Below are 14,596 nucleotides of genomic sequence, written 5' to 3' on the forward strand. Positions count from 1 at the left end.
TTATTCTTCAAACTGAATTTTTAATTCCCATCTCATAATAAGAAGGGGAAAAAAACAAAAATATCTCCTGCTTGCCATCCAGACACAGACCTCTTGTGGTCAGTGTTTCTAACAGGGATGGACGTTCTTGACATCTTCGTCGATGCTTTCTAAGGAATGGGGAAGAAATTACACCCTTAAAAGAGATGGAAATCCATTTGTGGTTATGCTATGATTGACTCATCAAATGGTCTACTGCGAGACAAATTGTACTAGGATTTGGAAATGTTCAAAAGATCAGTAAAACATGGTTTCAGCTACCTCCCAGAAGTGCCAGATCCTCGTTTCTTTGCTTTCATGTGTAGATGAAAGCAGGACTTCCAGCCAACATGTATATTCCCACTTTAAAGGTTTCCATTTTAGCTGCAGGAAACTTTTATTTTCTAACAGCGAACACAAAGCCTCTTTATTTGCGTGGCTGAACAGCTAGAAGAGCATGTTGGGAGAATAACTTCAAACGTCTGGTCACACTGGAACTAAAACAGAACGGTGATGGGACACGTTTGTACACGTTATGCACTGGACTGGAGAGAAATAAACAACCAAGATTTGTCATGCTAGCTAACAGCGTTAGAGTAAACAAGAGAAACTAATCCAGAAAATATGGATTCCATGTAGGAATAGCACAGAGTCCGAAACACATGGCGTTGGGAAATCTTGACCAGAAGATGTACAGAACTAAATTAAAGAGTTCATCACCCAGATTTCAGACCTGATCACTAGTTTTGTATTGACTGAACCTGTGTGTTGACTCTAGATCATTCCTCTAGCCCATTTGGATCTATGCAGCAATTTGATGGGAATGTCATGAGTGAGGCAGGAAGTGAGACATGATGGGAAAGTAAAATGCATCTGCTTTGAGGGAAAATACTTACTAAAATATTTTACTTTAAATACAAAATTACTTACCCATATAGGAGTTTAAACAACTATCTTGTTACAGCAGGTTTGACTTTTTTCCACAACGGACATCATGTTCAGGCACAAGGTGGCTCATTAGTGTACCAGGCCACCTTGGACCAACGGGTCAATGACCTGAATAAAGCCTGCGGCGTTTTGTTGAAGAGTCGGCCAGAGCTACCAATGGATCACCACCTGGTAATGAGGTGGATCTAGTGGTAGGGGAGGCAGCATGTGGTTGTGGTTGACATGTTTCCTTAATGGTGCATGGAGGGTTGGGGTGACACCTGTGGAGTGGCAGACAGATGTGGCTGTTACAAACCTTAAGGAATAATGATAGACAGTATTCAAGGATTGAAGACGTTTGGATGAAGCATTCGTATATAACATCTCCATAGTCTAGCAGTGATATCGAGGTTCTTCTAGGATCCATTGATAAAACTCAATCTTCATTCTGTGTTCATAACAAATTTACTATGTGCTTTTTAAAAAGAAAGCTCTTTATCCAAAATACAACCAAGGTATTGATAATTAGTGACAAACTCAATTTGTGCACCTGACTCAGAGAAGTGGTAAGCAATATCTCTGATAGTCTTCAAGAGTGCAAGAAATCCACTGGTTTCGTCTTATTCAGAGCCAACTTCAGAGTATGCAAACAAGTTTGACCTACATTGAAGGTCAAACTTGTAAAGAGAGTTTTTCTTTACAGCAAACTGTAAAGAGAAGAAGTAAAGGAGTAGATTACTAAGTCATCTGAGTAAAAATGATAAGTATTTAACAAATCATCACACAAGTTATTTATGTAAATAGAAAATAAAAGTGGACAGAGAACTAAGCTCTGTGGAACTCCATTTGTAATTGCAAGAAGAGAAGTGGAGCCAACCAAATGAACTCTCTGGGTTCTACTTGACAAATAGACTTCAAAGTTTCTTATAACTATTGAAAGATCACACCTCAATTGTTGGAAAGGACTCCCCGACTCTTACATTTCAAACTGATTAGGTGCAAAAAGGCTTTCATTTCGACTGTGGAACGGCAAATCTGCAAACTGCTGATGGGGTCATGGGAGTGTGATTGTTTAGTCCACATGTGTTTGTTGGTCTGGAGAAGGCTTAGTGTCCCCCGAGGCGTTTTGTTGGGGTTGCCAGGAATGCTTTTAGGGGCTATCTGGTCCTTGTGTAACCAAAGCAACAGCTTCCTACATTCTCCACACAAAGTCAAGCTTGTTTCCAATAAGGTTATCTTCTTAGATGGTGTCTAAAAGTGTAGTAATGAAGAGGAGGGTGTCTTGTGTAACTTTAAGGCCTCATTTCCTTTCTTCTTCACAGATTTTGTGGTTAACCCTAACCCCTAATCCTGCAGGTGGGAGTTGAACTTGGCTTATGCTTGGTGCATGTAAATAGACGAACGTAATCAGACCAACAACATTTGAAGCATTTTCACTCTGTGGCTAGTCCCTTCTGTAGCCTATATCCTTCTAGACTGTAGGGGGCAGTGTAAAACACCTATGGCAAGGGTACACCATGTGTTTATAGGTAAAAAAAAACCCCACAACTGTTAGTAGCAACATGCCGCTGGAGGTCAGTGTGTTTTGATATTTTGGTCTTTATGAGCCGAATCATTACGATGTCTGTTTTTGCAAACCGCAGTAGCGAAAAGTTGGTCCCCACAAACACCAGGCAGTTGGTGAAATGACGTAATTCAATCAGTCACTTGAACCCAATGTTTTTCACAATTTTTGCAACAAAAAAATTTGCATTAAACTCATAATTACACATTAACTTGAACAAATGTGTGGATCTGCTAATTTAGCGTGAATCCTCGCGAGAGCAGAAAAACTGGAGGAACTTTGAAAATTGTTGGGTCAAAAAGAAAAGCCTTTGGATTATCAGTTTGTCTATGTTCCAACCTTGGCCTATATGGTCTGGATCAAAACTGGAAGAGCAAGATTATAGATAAAATCAGCTAAAATAAGCTTCCTTCTCAAGGTGGAGAAAAAGTAGCCCATGGCATTGATTCCAGTCAAGTCAAACACATTTCACAGCATTGTGACTAGGCAGATTACTAGTCTGTTTAGTAATCTAGTAACTAAAGATGAGTTTTGTTTGACCCAAATTTTCTGCGCTGTAAAACCTGCTTCTTATTTAGGTGGCTGATGACACCAATCTAAATTAAACTCGGCACTAAATCACTGACGAAAACACTGCACTCATATCCATATGATAGAGTAAAACTTTCCTGAACTGAATCAATCCTGACGTTGGCTGGAGAACAGTCGCAACATGGTGAAATGAAAGCAGGAACAGTTGGAAACAAAAGGCATCACCAACACACGGGAACGGTCACGAAGAGGTCAGAGACATGATCACACGACTGTTGATTCCACAGATGTGAATGATTAAGGGATAAGACATCAGTGAGTCATGTTGGGATCATAAATTAACATGAACTAGATAAGTCGGAAAATTTGTTTTTAAAATTTTTTCCCCTTTAGCGACGAATTTAACGTTCCTACTCTGCTTACCGACTTTCGGTTTCCAGTTACCTCAAAGATTGAGCTCCCCCCCATTCACTTTTCACTTTCCCCGCCGCTGTTCTCATACTTCCATCTCACCATCTTTCATCCAGATCCCACATTGTTGATGAATTCAATCAAAACCTCGTTTGTCACTGCCTGACTGGAGCTCTCTGGGGGTCAAAGCATCCAGAGCGGCAACGCGTGCCAAAAGCGGGCCTCGGCATCTTTTTGGTGCGTCCTGAGAAAACCCTTCGTCACAGAGCTGAAACGTCAACTTTTCAAGGAGACGCAGAAGTAAACAAGGTTGTTTCTGAGTAGTTGTGATATAACACACTTTCCATCGCTGCCTCCGGTGACTTGGATTCCCCAGCGTGACTCAGAAGGACAGCCAAAGGTTTGCAGATGCTAAACAACACAATATGCAGTTATATAACCATTTACGAAATTTGAGTCAGCAAATATCAACATAGTATGAATTTATATTGGGAAAGAAGTCAGCAGATTGTATTCATTAAGCCATGGGAGAATATATATGATTATTTACATTCTGCAGCTTTGTTTTGCTGCACATGTCTAAAGGTTTCTGAAGGCGGCTTATTTCTATCCAAATGGAGATTTCTGAACTTGATTTCTTTTTATCTGGTTCTTTAGATTCAATTTGAATAAATCCTTCCATCACTGAACTGGAATCTACACAGCAGACATAAACATGAAGCAAGTAGGAAGCTAACTAATTACAAAAATTATTTGCTTTTGTTAAAGATTATTGCTGTAGGTAATTTCAGCAAAAATTATTGTTTTTTTAGTAGAGTTTATGAATTTGCAGTCAGTCTCTTGCATTAAGCAGAGTGATTTTAGTTTGCAGAATGAGTTAGAAGCTAACCTAATCAGAGCACTACCATATTAACTATTAGCGTGCTAAGCGTTAGCGGTTGCCATAGCTACCTGGATCATTCTAGAATCAAACTTTTCACAGGATGTAACTTTTTCAGCACAATCATATGTGTTAGCTGTATTATTTTCCACCATCAGATCTAGCATATCTCTCACCTGAAACAGCTCAACTAATAAATGACTTATGGTGACTCAGAATGCTGGTATGCAATTTGACCAAAAGGACAAGAGTTGAGTAGCTGCAAGCTGAAACTTTAAAAAGTTGCTAGTTTGACAACAAGCAGCTCCAGTTTGACTCTCAAACGCTTAGCTTCGTTTTCAACTGATTTTAGCTTGTTTCTGAGTAACGAATGTGTTTTATTTTGAGTAGTTAGCTGTTCTCACAGGTTAGCCTGTTAGCTTCTTTTTGTGGTGGTTAGATTGGCTCTGAGAAACTGTGAGGTTGACATTGTGAAGCAGTTAGTGTGACACTGACTAACAGTTATGCCTCATTGAGCAGTAGCCAGGGCAAAGTATGTTGTGTCCATGTAAACAAACAATAATTGATGGTGTTGAGCATTTGTTTGTTTATGTACGGAACACCAAGAAGGCCAAAGAAATTATATCTCTCAAGTTATTTTGCTCATAACTTAAAGCATATGTAAATGAGCCACGGATGACAGCAGATTGTTTTCATCCAATCACTGTATTTCCTAGATGAAAACAAACAAATAACAACCAACAAGTCAAAATACTCCAGGAAGTGACATAAATAAAACAAAACTGTCGAATTTAAGAAAAATAAAAACTATAGAACACAATACACTTGTTCTATTTGTAGTTATTTAAAAGGTTGTATTGGCCTTTATTTGATAGTTAATTGACAGGAAAGTGGGTAATGAGAGAAGGGGAAGACATGCAGCAAAGGTTAGCAGGCCGGGAATTGAACCTGCAACGGCCGCGTTGAGGACTAAGGCCTCCATATGTGGGAAGTGATGTGCTTAACCCCTGCGCCACCACAGCCCACCCGCAGTTATGTAGTTAAGCATACAAATACACTTACTTTGTACATTTCCAAGTAAGATCTGATAAAAGGCTAATATAAACCCAGAGTTAAACCTGAAGTTACCTCACTGAGCCCCAAAGCCTGCTACACAAAACAGGCCCGAAACCAAGGACACAACCCAGAATTAAACACTTTTCTCATCATCTTCTCCAAATGAAAAACTGCTGCTGCGCAGAGAGCTTCAGCATTGTTTCAGAGCGCGTACGGATCCATGCCTTGTGACGATGTGATTTAGGAGACGCAGAGGAGAGAAGAGAAGTCGATTCAGGTGTTTTTAATTACCACTGCTGAGGAAAAAAAGCAACAAAAAGAAAAATGAAACAAAGAGGATTAAAGATGAAAAAAAATCAATCCCTTGCAGAGAAGATTTTTCTGGTTTTGTATTTTTCAAATTATCATTCTGTGGTTTGCTTGTGGGTGCATGTGCACATGTGAGTATTTAATTTTTGGAAGTGGATTCTGCATAATACAATTTGTGCTTAAGTGACAAAGGGCCAGCTGTGTGTGCGTCTGACTCTGGCCATGTGTGTGAATACATGTGTGCCACCGTTTGGGCAAAAGAAATATGAGAAAGTCAAACCTGGGTCTGTGTGTGTCGATATCTGTGTGTAACAGATGGATTAGGGATGTTGAGTATGTGTTAGAAATCTCATAGCTCTGCTAAGAGATGTTTTATCACACTCACACTCTGCTATGATATTTAGCAAAGACGACCCACATCCCATACAGACACAACACACACACACACACACACCAACGCCAGATTTGAAAATCAGAAGTTATGAGGTGCTAAAAGCCCTTTAACTTCATTTTTACTTTATTCCTCAATTCCGTTTTGGACCTGGAACAAAAGCTGCTAAAGCTGCTGAGCTTTGTTAAAACAAGAAATTTGAGACTTAGTTTAAAGATGTTACAGCAAAACCAGTAAGTATTTTTTAATTTAGTTTGTTCATAAAGTGCCAATTCACATGTTGACTGTAGTCACTTTATAAAAAAACTAATTTCTGTCCAATCACACATCCATTCCAATTAATCCAATCAGTGCATTAAGTCAACTTATTATTTAAATTAGTTTCAAAAGTTTTGTATTTAAGGAGACCAATCAGATTGCATCGAGTCAGTGACTATGTTTAGCTTTGTTTCCATCCAATTAACAGATGAATTTCAAACTAACTTTAGAAATGCTGCAAAAAGTTTATGAAAAACAAGAATAGTGTGAATATTGTTCACACATTTCATTAAAATCAGACTTAAATCATCAGATTTGTATGAGATATGGCAGAATTATGATGCATGTCTCATGTCAATGACATAAAAGTCTGACGTTATCAATCAGTAAATTATCAGATGTCTGATTTAGCAACATATATGAAAGAGGGACAAATTGTATTTTATTAAGGGGGGCTGAAAATATTGTAACTGGATCGTTCAGACTGTAATAAAACAGTCAGATGTAGGCTGAAAATTTGGGCTTCCCTGCTTGGTAATTATTATTTCATTTCAGTAAATCTAAGGTTGTTTCCACACCTGAAGTTCTGGTAGATTTGGTTTCATTTGGGAACAAAATTGCAACATTTGCTACATGATCTGCTGGTACGGTTCGCTTTCGTACTGCATTGTGTCAAATGATCCAAACCCTTTGAAAAACCTGTTCCCCTCCTCGCCTGTGGGGGTGCTGCACCAAGAACCACTGAAGGATTCGATACAAAAACTTCTGGAGGAGACATGAACGCAACTTCCTTCTTTGCGAAATGCAAACAAAACTGGAGTGGAATCAGATTTTAGCGGTTGTAAAATTACTGTTGTGTAGTTTGTAAAAAACCAAAAGTGATTTCTCAAGCTAGCGCTAGCCTAGCACGTTTATCTTAGTTGTATTACCCAGAATGCCCTGCGCCATAGTCCACTTCCTGCTTCTGGAACAGCCTCCAGTTCACTTGGCGTTCACATGTAAATTCAAATCACACCAGAGTTCACTTTAAGCGAACCGAAACTGAGATTTGTAGGTGGACCAGACTTTGCAATTGTGGTGGGAAGACAACAAGTGTCTCTTCAGAGGTTTTCATGTTGTTTCCTTCAGTGGTTCTTGGTGTAGCGCCCCCAAAGGTGAGGAGGGGAACAGATTTTTCAAAAGGTTTGGATCATTTCACATAGTGCAGTGAAAGAGAACCACAGCAGCTGAAAATGTAACAAATATTGAATTTTGTTCCCAGATCTACCAGAGCTTCAGGTGTGAAAACCCAAAGAACCGAACGATCTTCGCAAACGAACTAGAGTTTGAGTAAACGTGATTTGATGTAAAATATGACAATAAAGACGTACTTTTAAAATTGTAACTAAAGTTTTTTAGACTGCAGAATGAGTAGCAAGCAGTTAGCAAAACTTAGCATATCACCATGAATGGAAATTCTTTACTTTTCACTGTTAGGTGTAAGTTATTGTTGTGCATCCTGATACAGAACAATAACAGATTCATGTGCAGAATTTAACAAACGCGTGTGCTCTCCTCTTCATACCTCTGTCTGGTTCATAATGACAAACCGGCAGACAAAGCAGACATGGTTAGCAACAATCACCGGGTTTACCGACACAACAACGTCCAAAACAAACTGAGGTCATCCTATAGGACAAATATTACTCTCTATGATAACAAAGGAGGGCCCACGTCCATCCGCTGACGCATGCAGTCATTTCATTAACAGATGTGTGTAGACATCAGCGTTGTTGGATTTAATGATACAACGATGACAATACAGGTCATAAATCATAAAACACAGGAACAACAACGAGCAGCAGCAGATTTCACATTCACACCAAGCCAAGTCAACGAGTTGGAGCAGCAAAAACAAAACTTTAAAATAAATCACAGTTTCTGTTGGATTGCCCTTTCGATAATTGTTATAAACTTTTCTGTAGGTTTGTTTTGTAAACTAACAAGCCAAAAGGTGTCAATAATAAACTTCAAAAATTGTCTGATTTGGATCACAGACCAGTTTATTGGTGCATCACTGGTTGAATATACAATAATGAAAAAAGATTTTAAAACTTATGCAGTCCTGATTAAGATCCATTAACATCTTTTGAATTTTGTTTTAAGGAAACCCATCAAATTTACATAAACAGTGTTTGTTTTTCCTTAAACGCTTTAGTTGTAGTAATGAGTTATCTTATAACTGCCATATGCTGATGATACCCAGGTTTGCCTCTCATTTTAGATACATGACCTTCCTTCGTTTATAGCTTTTCTGCTGAGGTTGACAACTTTGTCCTCCATTGAGGACAAAAATATTTTGAAATTAAAAAGGGGAAAAGATCAAATTTGAAACAAATAAAAACATCAAATCTAAAAAGTAGTTTTGAACCTTTTTCAGTTTTAAATCTTTTTATTTCCAGTAATAAAATTGTTTTGCAGTTTCAAATACAGTTTTTGTTTGCAATTATTAATTTTAGTGTCAAAAACATTTTGAACAAAATTTAGCTCCCTAATCTTCTACATTTAAACGGTGTCCTTCAGTCCGGTAACAGTTTTCTTGCAGTTTTAAAAGTTGCCTCATGAAAGAAAACTTAGTGGAGAAATTAACTTGCTACAGTAATTCTGTAACAAAATATACCCCACTGAATATAAAAACATCTAAAAACAATTTAAACAACTGTACATTAATAAATCTGGGAGTCTTCTAAATGCTCAGTGTTGTTTTGTGTGTTTACTGCACAGCTTTACAGTAGTAAACAACTTTACTAGTTGTTTCTACTCTCAAATGCTTCAGTTCTGCTTTGTGCTTTGGGGATTTTCAGAGGGATTATGTTTTGCTAATACAGAATTTTATGAATTCAGTAAATGACAGATGTTGGCGGCCGTTCAGCTTCCTCATGGTGGAAACGGCGGTCACCTCAAATTACCTTCTGCTTCAACCATGCAGCTCTCTGGGCTTCTTTGTGGCTGGTGTTGATGGATCGTGTTCTGATTTCACCCGATCCAAACCCGCACTGCTCCCTCCGGTGTACTGCAGGGCTAATACCTGGAATCCAACACACATCTCCTCTGTAGCCTCTGTAGGTAACGGCGGACTCTCTGCTTGTCGGGGAGCGGACCAGACCACAAATCCATCTTTGAAATTTTCACTGGTTCGATTTCAGATGATCTTTGCTGAACATCGTTGACCCTGATGAAACATACGGCTACGGAAACGTCGTTTGTAGATCCTATAAGAATTACATATCCCGTTATTCTAATCAGTAATCTTATTAAGATTAGGTTACATTATATAATGCCTGCTTTCATGCTATTTACACCTAATTTTGACCATTCTATCTGAATACTGCAGCTGAAAGATTGACTCAAAGAACAACGTAATGTTTATATTAAATTTTTGTCTCAGTTTCCAGTTCATAGCTAACAAAGTGTCACTTGATCTGGTTTTATACTTCTATAATCCGGTTTGACGTGTTCTGCCAGTTTTTGTTGTCACAAGTAGCCTCTAATCTCTGACATAAACAAGAAAAATCAGATGTGGGGTACCTCAAGTCTGTGTCCTCGAGCCATGTTTATTCAAAAGCTACATGATCCCACAAACTCAGATTATGAAGTACCACAAACTCTAAGCTGATGACATACAACTTAATATATGTGTATCACCATGTGACCACAGTCCATTACTATCACTGATCTATTCTGTCCATTCTGGGTCAACTCAATACAAAATGTGCAGCCGGTTCCACCAGAGCTCTCACAGCATCGCAGAGTTAATAAAAACTGTTGAATCCATAGTCCTTAACATACGTGTGTAAAATACTCGTCGGCTTTGAAGCAATGGTGACAATTTGTAGCCTATTTTTAACCGAGGAAAAAAACTTTCTGGCCCACCATGACAGCTGTCTTCCAAGTTTCCGTCACCTCATTTTCTGACTAGCTATCCATCAGATTCAACAGGCTATCTCGTTTGTATGGCCAACATGTCCAAAATCCATGTTGAATATTCACAATTTTTAGATCGTAGCAGTCCAGACGCCTTTCCAATCGGACGAGATCACCCTTAACACACGGCAGGAATATCTCCTAAGATTATCTTTAGAGCCATCATGATAATCTCTGCATCCTTAAGATTTTTGGAAGTGGAAAATCTTCCCATGCAAACCAGGATTTACCTGTTAAAATGGCTGACGAGAGTAAGCTTTGATTTAAAAACCATGTGACTTTTGATTGAGAGCCGAGTTCCGTCAACACCAATCACTTGAAATGGTCCAATCCATTAATTTAGATTAGAACATCCCCAGTCTTTGTCTTCCAGTGCAGTTTGGGGTTTGAACAGATGCCTTAATGGGAGCGGTTTTCTGAACTCCAAAATAAACCCAGTCAAGATCTGAACTTGTCAACAGGTCAGTGGGAGTTTTAAAGCTTAATTCCTGGAAGAAAGGCACAACTCAGGCATATTGGTTCACCAGTCCTCCAAGGTTTCTCCTTTTGTCAACAAGCAAGCGGCCAACCAAAGCACTAGGGAGGAAATTACAATCGGCAATCAGCTGTGAAATCTTGATGCCTTATCTCCAGCAGTAATTATTATCAAAATCTTGTCTCATGGACAAATCAAAGTGGCAGTTAGGAAGCAGCGTCCAACAACTAGTCAACGCGTTAAAGTTTATGTTTCCTGACCTGGAGATATGGGGCTCTCTGGGTTCCCTTAACAGCTAATATAGCAATATAGTGTTCCAGGATATAGCCTGATCCAAAAACCACCTCTTTTCTGCTTCCTTTCCAGATATTTTTGTCCTTCTTGGTTTCCAGTGAAGACAACGTGCACAAAAGATGTCTGTTTCCAGGTCAGAGTGAGAAGGCAGAGGAAATTACCACCAGCCACCAAACGTATCACAGTGAAACTTCGCCTGTGGGGGATGAAGAAGTAAAAAAAAAATAAAAATTCACAAAATGTTGGTCAAACTTGTGGCTGAACGCAGGTGGTTTACAGAAGAAATACTTTTTCTACCCTCAATGTAAATCTGAGCTTCGTCACAGCAAGAATCACCGGATTTAATTCCAGGATGTAGCTTCGTTCAAAACCACAGCATCTGGCTGAGGATTCCCTTTGACCTCTGGCTTGGCTAATACCTGGAAAGGGACGCGGCTCGGTTCTGGACACATCTCTTGTGGGATCCTGAAGGCCGACGCTGATGTTTTTGGGCAGATGCCTTCTGCTGCAGATATCTAATACTGTGTCTTTCTCTGTTTAAACTTCCACTTCAATGCTTTTCGTGCCAGAGCCTGCCACAAAATTACAAGTATTCAGTAGGAGGGCCTGCGAGGCAGAACGGAGCCGCGGAAAAACATGACCTAACAACAGAAAAATACACTGGAGCTTATTTTTATGGAACCCAACCAGAAAACCTTTAAGATCGTCAAATAAATTAACAAACCTCTGGTCTCAGCTTATATTATCCAACACATCCTAACAAGTTGGAAGATTCAAATTTCAATTGATTTTCTCTTTTGAAGCTCCACAAATATATAGCTACTACTGTATAAGTCTTTGAATTAATTAGATTTTATGTTTTCTGAAATCATTTCACTCTTTTATGGGCTGATTTTTCAGTTACCAAAATTTTTTTTAGCTAATTGCCATCTCTCTCTACAACAGGAACAACTTTCTCTCAAATCAGAAGTACATAAATATATAAAAGCTATGCAAATTTGGGAATCTTTTAGCACTACTTTATTTTTATTGTACAAAATGTATAGTATTTTTATGCAAATTTTCTAAAGTAGCAAGCTGCTTCAAAATTATTGGTATTAAAGTTCTTGAAACTCACCAATCATAAACTTTTTTACTGCCTGTGAAAATGCAATTAGGACACACAATGGTGGCAAACGCTAACTGAAAAGCTAGCTGTGCTAACCACAAAGCGCTAATCATAAACTTTAGTTCCGCTAATGCTAAAGCAAATGCTAACAATAAGTCGCTAAATTCAACCATGTCCGTCCAACATGACAGATCATGTGCAACATGAGTCCATTTGCTCAATAAAGTTTCTTGGACAACAATAGAGAATGTGAGGAGAGGAATTGGACCTGCTGCGCACATTTCAAAATAAAAGCATAAACGTCTAACTACTTGAAGAATTCTTGGAGTCAATAATTAAAAGTTCGACACATATGTTGAACTTTATTCAACTGAAAGTTTACAAAACTGCCAAGTAAATTAGCACTTTAGCATTTTTCCAGAAAGTTTCATTTGGGGCACACATGTGGAACTCAAGGCCCTCGGGCCAAATCCGGCCCGCTAGAAGTTTTCATGTGGCCCTCTAGACTCTAGAAATAAAATCTTCACAACTGTGGTTGTGTTTTTAAATATTATTTCATTAGTCAAAGCAGTAGTTTTATCTCTACTGTGCTAAGTTACATTAAGGTAAAAAGGTGTTTAATATTATTTAATTTCAGGAAGTTCCCATCAAACTCAGAGATAACTGTTTATTAACATTTTAACAGTTTATTAACAGGTAATTTTATCAACACATTCGGCCACAACTGACCCTTTACAGACCCTCTTAACTTTTGATTCTGGCCTAAAACGAGATTGAGTTTGACACCCTGATTTAGGGGAAGCTAAGTTCGCTAAATGTTAGCAAAGTTAGCAAAATGCTAAAGGTGGATAAGTAGAAGTGTGCCTACCGATGTATTTAGACATACTGGTAAATAGTATGAAATTTAACAAAATAGAGAAATTGAAGTACTACTTTCACATGATTACAACAGAAGAAAACGTTTTGTAAAACATAATAAAAATTGAGTTTTCTATCAGTCACAGCTTTACATAAATGTACAGTTGTGAGAAAACAAACCAAACTGCCGTTGTCAAATTGTTTCCTTTTTAATAAAAAAATTTGGACAATGGTTGTAATCACACAGGTGAATTATATCAGGTGCACACGATGAAATCATCATTTCTGAAACTTTGAACGAGGTTTTCCCTGAATGTAGGCGCTTATAAAAAAATAAATAAAAAAAGACAGGAGAACTGTTGATCAAGACCAGTTTAAAGGACATCAGGCATGTTTGGCTCCTTTCAAGGGAAATAATATAAAAACACAGACTAAACGTTCACAACTTATTCTCTGGTCTTGATGGACAAGCTGCTAAAAAAGAATTATGAGATTTTTAACTGGATTAGACATTTTTGATAAGGTCAGCGGATTAAACGGACTCAATTGGTAAAGAGCCAAAATCTAATACATCTACATATGTCAGTTCAGAAACTAGATTCAGTCCAGATTTCTAATGGATGAGTTTAAAAATATCTGGTAAGAACATTCTGCTCCGCTAACCTCTTTCTCTTTTTAGAGGACTTGCAGCTTGTTCTCTGTTATCAAACGCTCTCAGTTCCTCCACGTGTTTCAGATCTGCTGTGCTGGTTCTCGGCGCGTATCGCAGGCTGGGATCTCCGTTCGCTCCCTGCCTGACCTCAGCGCTCTGAACAGAAGCAGACCAGGAGAAGACGACTCCGGTCCCAGTTAGTCCAGTACAGTCTGTCCAGCAAAACACCGACCACATAGTTTAGATGAATCTACGATGGCGTATCGGGGCCTCTGTAGGTAATGGCTGAAAATCACTATATAACCGTTTCATATCAGCCAATATCAATAATTATTGATTAGTTTTTTGTTTTAAATATGTGAAATAATGCCAAACTGGTGGCTGACCTACCGTCTTCTACCCAGTTTTTGCTCCATACTGTTGGTTTTTTTTTTAACTTCTTAGCAGTTATGAAGTGAAACATTAAACTGCTGCTGCGCACGTTGTTGCTAGGTAACCAAAGAATGAGTGGGTTGCTAGGTAACCAGAGAGCTTGTCAGGTCAGTGAATATTCTATCAGACATATTATCTATTGATATTGATCACGTATCAAGATGTTTATTGTTATTGATTTATTGTAGATAGAAAAAAAGGAGAAAATTCAAAGTTTGAAAAGTCCAATCCAATGGTTTTAATGCTTCTTCTTGAAACTTAAATACATTATTTCATTATTTTTTCTCTAAATTATTTTTTTCAGTTGACTTTTTTAAAATCCTAATCACTTTAAGAAAAATTAATCTAATTGAAAATACAGAGACAATGGGTGACATCTATTGAGTATGGGGGGAAATATGATTGTGTTTTTTTAAGATGAGGGAAAAAGTTATTTAAAAAATCTGCATTGTCACGTAATGTCATAAAA

General features: G+C 38.2%; 1 long non-coding RNA gene across 2 annotated transcripts in view; it reads right to left on the minus strand.

Moving 5' to 3' along the window:
* Positions 1–14,596, minus strand: part of LOC114157989 (uncharacterized) — a 102,051-nt gene continuing 87,455 nt past the window's right edge. Inside the window, exons 1-4 of one of the 2 annotated variants that reach the window (XR_003598304.1) lie at positions 1,496–1,634; positions 949–1,226; positions 301–515; positions 1–149 (exon numbers count right to left, since the gene is read on the minus strand). This is a non-coding gene — a long non-coding RNA (uncharacterized LOC114157989). Of the gene's footprint in view, positions 150–300; positions 516–948; positions 1,227–1,495; positions 1,635–14,596 lie in introns of those variants that run through there. The other variant, XR_003598305.1, reaches the window with a different exon arrangement.

The sequence above is a fragment of the Xiphophorus couchianus genome, chromosome 14, assembly GCF_001444195.1.
Source record: "Xiphophorus couchianus chromosome 14, X_couchianus-1.0, whole genome shotgun sequence".
Taxonomy (NCBI): Eukaryota; Metazoa; Chordata; class Actinopteri; order Cyprinodontiformes; family Poeciliidae; genus Xiphophorus; species Xiphophorus couchianus.